We start from the raw sequence: 8,736 nt of genomic DNA on the forward strand, positions 1-8,736 counted from the left end.
TTCTTCTTCTTCTTCTTCTTCTTCTTCTTCTTCTTCTTCTTCTTCTTCTTCTTATGATGATGATGATGATTGTGATGATGATGATGATACTGATTTTGTTGTTGTTGTTGTTTCCTTAATGGACCTGGCGGACTCCACAAAGAAATCTTCGAGCGAGAGCGAGGCTCTTTTTCGGCTCCATTGTCAATATGCTTAGTGGCACCTCCACTCGTCCAAATAACTCCATTCGTCGAATTGCCATTGTTCGTGGACATTCCAACATATGTTTGACATCCTCCTTTTCATGGCCGCATCTTCAGCAACATGGGCTGAGCTCTTCATTTACAAAGTTCTTATACCATCTTAAGCTCCAATGATGGTCCGACCGCAGTCTCGCTAGCTCAACCTGGTCCCAGCGACATGTGATATTTTGATGATGATGATGATGATTATGGTGATGATGATGATGATGATGATGATGATGATGATGATGATGATGATGATGATGTTGACGATGATGATGATGAATCTCAAACTCAAGGGAAATCCAATTCATACTTGTTCTTCAACCAGCAGAGCAATTGATTTTTATGTAAGTGTAAATGACCGTTTTTCCTTTTCGTAGGGTGCTTTGCCTGCAACTTACTTCAAGTTAAAGGCAGCCACATTCCGATTTCGAAGGTAGGTTACTGTGTTTTGTATACTTTTAAAAAGTGATTAGAGTGTATTCAGTGTCAGTTGGCCACATCTTAGGAGGTTAGCTGCTTCCTCCCTTCCTTTCAGGATTAATCCGTGCTGATCCTTCCGAGAGAAGGTATGTGATACGAAACAACAGACTTTCTCAGTCGATAATCGAGTTTTGAGTTCACATCTTTTAGTCACTGGCGTTTGTGATGTAGCCGTTGAGTGCCTCACTGACGCATACAGGAGACCCAAGTTCGATTCCCGAGCGGGGAGAAAATTTTATCGAGTATCTCGGTGTTTCTGCTGGGATGTTGTAACTTTCTCACCACGGGTTGGCCCTGGCACGCAGGATCAGCAGCCTGCCTCCCACTCCCATATGATCTAATGTGTGTCGATGTGGGTTTAAAAAATGCCTACAGTTTTTCTTAAGACTACCTGTCCGGGCCAATCTAATATGCTGATCATCCAGACATAAAGATTGTGATACATAAAATAGACTTCCCCTGTTGAGAATCGAACCCAGGCCGTTGAGTCTTATGACTAAAAGCCAAAACTGTTACGCCAAAGACACTGGTGATGTCGGCATGGAAGGGGATTTAGGTTACGCGATTTTCAAACCCTCAATTATTATTGATGTATGGTTGAGAAAGTTCTTCTTTATGAGGTTGAACTGGTTTTCTTTGGGACCTCACAGTGACAGAGAAACAGTTTAAACAGCAGTAGAGAAATCCTATTACAGTTTTGGGCTAAACATGACCTCGTCATATCAAATACCTTCTTCCAACACAAAAGGAGTCAAGTCAAAACTTGGTACAAATTGAACGACCTAAAGACAGCATCTCAAATTGATTTTATCCTGGCCAAAAGATCGAAACGGAGAAACATCAGAGACTCAAGAATGATACGCAACTACATCGTAGACACGGACCACAGACCAGTCATCATGACTATCGATACACCAAACAGGAAAAGGACAGAAGCAAGGAAACGGCGAGAAGTCGTGAGTCTCAGAAATATAAATGACGATACCAAAGATAAGATACATGAACGTAGGAATGGAGCCACTTCAAAGTATGTGCGAACAACGCATTAAAAGAAGAGTGCGGCACTAGGAAAACAGGAGGGCAGAGAAGGAAAACAACGCTATGGTGGAATAACCAAGTAAAGGAAACCATCCAACTGAAGAAAAAGGCACTCAAAAAGTGGCAGAAATCAAAGACAGAGGAAGATTACATCCTACACAGAAAGGAACGCCACAAACAACAAGGGTAGTAAAAGAAGCTAAGAACAGATCCTGGACAGTATATATTGAGAACAGCTGGCAACAAAAATTAAAGACGATCCCATTGAGTTTTACAAGAGCGTTAAAAGCATGAGGGCGCGGGAAGAACCATTCAACTCAACTAAAATAGTCAATGATGAGAACGGAACCCCTATTTTCAGTAAGCCAAAGATCAAGGAAAGATGGAAACGCTATTTCTAGGAGCTGCTGAATCCTACAGGAGAAACAACACCAAACAGCTTTTCACCAAAAGAAACCACTCCGGAACCATCAATACTGCTGATTGAAACCCAACATGTTATAAAAAAAAGCCCCACAAACAAAGCGCCATGCGTTGATAACATCACAGCAGAAGAGATACTAGCTATGTATGTACCTATGTCGGTGAACTCTGGCTATGGAGGATATTTAACCTCGCCTGGGCGACAAAAAGACTGTCAGCTGTCGTTGTACCTATTTGGAAAAAGAAAGATAACAAAAGAGACTGTGAAACATACAGAGGAATATCCCTTCTCAGCCATGTGGGTAAAATGTTTGACAAGATACTGGAAATGAGTATGAGACCAATTGTGGAGGCTCAACTCAATGAATCCCAGTTTGGCTTCAGAAAAGGTAGCGGCTGAACTGACGCTATTTTTGCATTAAGACAGTTGTGTGAGACTGCCATTACATATGACAAAGACATCACTATCGTCTTCGTGGATCAGGAACAGGTGTTTGACTGGGTAGATAGATGTCAACTTTGGGAAGTCTTAGAGGAATATGGTGTAACAGGACAATTGATGGAGAACATCATGGCACTTAATAAAAACAGCCTGTGTGCCGTAAGATCAACAGAAGGACTATCGGACTGCTTCCCCGTCAGGTCTGGGGTGAGACAAAGGTGTGTTCTCTCTCCGCTTCTTTTCATCACTTACATGGATAAGAGCATGAAAACAGCAAATTGCAACACCACTGAACTGAACGAGCTTCTATTTGATGATGACCAGAGTATATTAAATACAGATGAAGAGGAATTACAAAAAGACACCACAATACTAAATGAGGAATGTAAACACCTGAACATGAAAATTTCCATCTCAAAAACATAAGTTATGAAGGTCAGCAGAACCCCCGGGAAACTCAACATCCTTATTGACGGAACACAGCTCCAACAAGTAGAGGAATTTAAATATTTGGGAAGCATCTTCACACAATATGGGCGTATGGACAAAGAAATAGAAACAAGAACTATTAAGGCAAATGCAGTGACCTACCAGCTAGCACCCCTGCTCAGTCACAAGAACATCCCAACCGAAGTGAAACGTCTCCTGGGACATTTCAGTAACCCACTTTCAGCACTTTTCAAGGACCCCCGGGCGAGTGTTGAGTTCCTGCGTGCTGTCGGCATCGCTGACCGTTTATGAAGCCACAGCGCCAGAAGAGAGAGAGAGAGAGAGAGAGAGAGAGAGAGAGAGAGAGAGAGAGAGAGAGAGAGAGAGAGAGAGAGAGAGAGAGAACCGAAGTGAAATCCCAGCTCATCAATAGCATCTTCATACCAACATTAACATACCAGTGCCAAACATGGTCTCTAAACAAGGCACAAGAAAGAAAAATTAATGCGTGCGAAATGAGGTGTCTCCGCAAAACCATCAACGTCACCAGAAGAGACCGCATAAGAAACGAAACCATACGTCAACAAAGTGGAATACCATCAGTTATAAAATTCATACAGCGCCAAACAGTCGAATGGTTTCGACATCTAATCAGAATGCCCCAGAAACAACTAGCGGCTAGAGCTTACAACACCCGAGAATCCGGCTTCAAATCAAGAGGAAGACCAAGACAGACCTGACTGCATGGGGTTAAAAAGGTCCTGGAACAAAACAACATACCTTTCACAGACGCTACATACCTAGCACAGGACCGAATCTTGCTCATCCCCTCGACCCACTAAAGATACCAGGGGAAGGGAAAAGGAAAAAGTAAAAGTAAAAGTAAGTTACACCCGTTTGCCACGGTGAGGCCCTGAACTTCCGACTTCCACAAGGGAGGGAGTGGTGAGGGACCGTTTTGAGTTGTGGAAGACAAGATAAAAATTATGTTCTTTTATAAGTGAGAAAAAGAAAGACCATTCTTATTGTTTTGAAATTTTGTTCCATGCCTGATACCTAATGAAACCGTTGCGGTAATAAGAAACCAAAACTAGGATGAAAATAAAAACACTTTGTAAATGTTGAGGAGAAAATACTAAAGATCACTGTGCGTATCTACCAGGGACGTCCAGAAAGTAAGTACCTTTTTAAAATAATTATAAAATTAATAATTTTCCCAATCAAAACGATTTATTTTTTAATACCTCATATATATTGCTACTTCTCCATGTAGTCACCAGAACTGTTGGTGCATTTGTCATAACGTGGGACGAGCTTCTGAATGCCTTCATCGTAGAAAGCTGCCGCCTGCGATGTCAGCCAATGTCGAGTCTCTCCTGTGAGATCAGCGTCTGAGTCGAAGTCCTGCCTGGCCAAAAAAAAATTCAAATAGAGGAACAGATGAAAGTCACCCGGAGCCAGGTCTGGGCTGTATGATGGGTGCTTCAACTGTTCCCAACTGGAGGAGGCGATCAGGTTTTGGGTCTGTGCAGACCTGTGAGGAGTTGCATTGTCGTGAAGAAAAACAACGCCGTCACTAAGCATTCCGCGTCTTTTGTTTTGAATCGCTCAAGTTTTACGAGGGCTGTCCCACGGAAAACCGGAATTTGGCTGTAATTTGAAAACTATTCAATATTTTCACATTCTGTAAATGCACACTTGTGAAACAATCATTTTGGAATTTCCCGATTGAGCACTATGAGCATCGCACTAACAAAACGAACACAGCAGTTCTTCAAAGATGGCTAGCCCCTTGGAAAATTGGTCAAGGGTAGAAGTGATGTCTGTCATTCGGTTTCTGACTGCAAAAGTTCTCAAACCTATAGAAATACACACTGAAATAAAGTCAGTTTACGGCAAGAAAATAATGGCAAAATCAGAAGTTATATTAGTGGTGTAGTAAGTTCAAAGCCGGGCATTCGGATGTCAATGACAAAGTTCGCCCAGGACCTTGTTTTTCTGCCGAGACTGAGGACAACAAGAGGTGCGTTAACGAACTCATTCAAACAGACAGGCGCCTAATAATTCGCGAAATTTCCGAGTTGCTAAACATTTCAAAGTCGACCGTCCATAGGATAGTGTTTGATGAGCTGCACTATCGAAAGGTCTCTGCTCGGTGGGTCCCAGAAGAGCTGACAGCTGACCAAACGACACAACGTGTTGAAGTGTCTCAGACTTTGTTGAATCGTTGTCGCCAAGCTGTCACGGGAGTCATGGACGCATCTGGAAACCTCCAACATTACGATGAAGTATTCCTAAGAAGCATTATTACAGGTGATGAGATTTGGATACACCACATGACCCATGAAACGAAGAGAGATTCAATGGTTTCGAAGCACATGTCTTCACCTCCCCCGAAAAAGTTTAAAGTTCAGCCATCGGGGAAGAAACTCGTGGCCACGGTTTTCTGGGATGCTAATATTGCTAAGGGTGTTCTGCTTCTTGACATTCTGGAACCAGGACAAACTGTTAATGCTAACAGATATAGCCAGACACTCGACAGGTTGAGAGAGGTTGTGCGCTGAAAAAAGACCAGGCCTTTTGTCCAGGGGGGTCATTTTGAAGCATGACAACGCAACGCACCGCAAACGCTACGACGGACTGGATCCAAAAGTTCGGCTGGGACGTTCTGCCACCCCCCCCACACACACACAGTCCTGACTTAGCCCTGTCAGATTATCGCCTTTTTTGGACCGATGAAAAGCCATATTTCTGGACAGCGATTCACCGACGAAGAAGACCTCATGGAAGACGTGAAAGATTGGTTGAAATCCATTAACGGTCTTCTCCCTGATCCAGCAATGGAAAAAATGCGTCCAGCGGGATGGTGATTGAGAAATAACGCACATGTTGAAGTATTATGTGTTACATTTTTATTATAATTGGACAAAGATTGAGGTTGAGGTATTATGTGTTACATTTTTATTATAATTGGACAAAGATTGTTGCTTTTATCGACCTTTTCTGGTTTTCCGTGGGACAACCCTCGTAGCTCAAGATTTTGGATGGGGACGTTGGGGGATAGAGTGCGGTCAAGTGTGACCCCAAGTAAGATGGGGTTGGAGTTGAAAGTGATTGGGGGGGGGGGGGGGGCCTTTTGGCGAAAGTGCTGGTTTTTGCTTGGCCTCGTGAGTCCTGGTAGTGAAGAGGGTGCATTCTGTTTTCTACGTACTGATCTCCATCTTGTTCTGCTTAGCCCACTGCTCAAGGGAGTTTATGGCTCTTTGGACATTGTGTTCATCCGGATTTATGTCTTCGTTGGTGACGCATATATGACATAGTCGTCGGCATAGAGTCCCGTCTTTTCGGTTTCAGACAGGCCTGCTTCAATATCATCAATGAAGACGGGGAACAGGGTGGGGGACAGGACGCTACCCTGGGGGACTCCCTGTTCGAAACGACGTAGCCTGCTTGCTGCGTTGCCGTGTTCGACGCAGGTGTATCTGTCACTGTGGAACGAACCTATCCATTGGGTGGTGCGGGTGCGAATAAATTTCTCAATGATCTCCATTAACCTCGTGCGCCATACCTTGTCGAAGGCACACGAGAAGTCCACGAAGGCTAGCACAGTTCGTTGCATTTTCGGACGTGTGTGGAACCCGTCTGAGATGTGTTGCGTTAAGCACAGGACTTGGTCTTCAGTAGACTTTAACTTGCGAAAGCCCGATTGATTGTTGCTCAGCAAGTTGTTACTCTCCAGAAAGTACATCAGGCGGGTCTTGATGAGGGTCTTCATCAGCTTAGCAAGGCAGCTGGTGAGACTGATGGGGTGGTAGGACCCAATCTTGTCTGCAGGCTTATTTTTCTTGAGTATCGGTATGATTTTGGGACGTCGCCAGCTGTTTGGGACAATGGCCATTTCCCAGAAAATGTTGAAAAGAGGGAGCAAGGCATAGGTTGCGATGGGTCAGAGGTGCTTGCCCATTTCGTTGGTTATTGCCATCAAGCCCGGGAGATTTGCCGTCTTTCAGCTTTCCTATACGTGCTGTCAGTTCAGCCATAGTGAGGAGAGAATCATAGCCTGTGTGCTGGTCAATAGGAAGGAGTTTAAGCTTTTCATTAAGCTGGTAGTGCCGGCGTTTGCACGTCTGACTTGTCGAGTATTCGCCGCAAAAAGCTTCAGCCTTGCTTCTATCTCCTTTTGGGGTTTTATTGTTTACTGTGAGTGCACTGCCGGTGGAGGGGGTTTGCTTGCCTGAGATGACATTTATGACCTGGAAGACTTGTTGAGAATCAGTCTCGGGGGACATCTCTGAAGTAATGTAATGCCAGCAGTCGCGCTTCATCTCGTTGAGGCGGGGTGTTGTTCTCTTAGACACCTCCTCGTAGTTTTCAATGTCTTCTCATGTTTTGGTTGCCATGGCTTTTTTTTCCTTAATTGCACTTTTTCTTCTATCAGTTTGTCCGCCTCTTCATTCTAGAAAAGATTAGAAAGTTTACGAGCGCCCTTATGGATGTTTTGTTTGGCTGCTTTTAAAATGGTTTCAGTGAGGCATATGTTTAATTTTGTGGCGTCCGTCATGTTAGGCATGTCTTTTGCCAAAGTCTTTGTTTCCATGAGGGCAGTGATCAACGACCAGTTAGCCTTCTTGAAGTTTGAAGGACCGTTTGGCTTTGCTCTTACGGGTGGGTGCAGAGTGTCTACAGAGTTTGATTTCGATGGCTTAGTGGTCAGAGATGAGGGTGTCACTGGTTTGCCAAGAGACGTAAGCTACCTGCGAAACATGACAGAAGGAAATGTCGGGGACTGATGTGAGCGTACTGCATGGGTCCATTCTGGTTTCGCAGCCGTCATTGAGGGCAATCATATTATTGTTAAGGACCCAGTCATCCAATTCTGTTCCGGTGGTACACTTTTCGACGTAAGGGTCCCACGAAGGGTGATGGCAGTTGAAATCGCCTACGACCATGGGGTTTTCATCAGTCTTGAGAACGTGGGCAACAAAGTTACCTTTGTGGTGTGGCGGGATGTACAGGTTGATGACTTTAGGGTTCTGCAGGGCAAGCACTGGAGTGTGCCTACGAACTCTGTTGTCGAGTCGGGGTTGGCAACTACTCCATCATGGAATCGTTGGTAGGTAATACCATCTTTAATCAATGTCGTGACCCCGCCTCCATTGCTTCCGTCATCTCTGTCACTTCGTTCAATAGAATAACCAAATATAGAAATATAATTTTCTCTTGAAGGCAGATAATGTCTGGGTGGCCGGTACTGATTTACCGAAGGAGCTCAATTTTGGCACTGCGCAGGCCTCTGATATTCCATTGGGGGATATTTAGGGCTTGGTTGTTCTGCTTCTTCGTACGGCGGGTGCGCTTGTGGTTGCTGGCATTAGAGTCGGTGCAACGGTTTTTTATGGCGTAATTGTCTTACTTGCCGATGTCGAGTAATAGGTCGGTTTGGGTCGAGTTGTGGCGGGTCGTGAAGTTGCTCGTAACTGAGGTTGCGCCTCCCTGATCGTACAGGAGAGGATGTCCAGTCTTCAGTTATACTTCTTCTATTCTTCGTTGATAGCAGGTTAAGCATCTGTTGTTAGGTGACGTCAGAGCATTGGAGGTGGACCCGCAGAAGACACTCCTGACATCGGGCTGATACTGCTTTTGCAGGCACACACTCTCGCCACATACTCAAGAAGGCCAGCAGGTTCCCGGTTTCTG

Source organism: Aplysia californica, unplaced genomic scaffold (assembly GCF_000002075.1).
Source record: "Aplysia californica isolate F4 #8 unplaced genomic scaffold, AplCal3.0 scaffold01242, whole genome shotgun sequence".
Lineage (NCBI taxonomy): Eukaryota > Metazoa > Mollusca > Gastropoda > Aplysiida > Aplysiidae > Aplysia > Aplysia californica.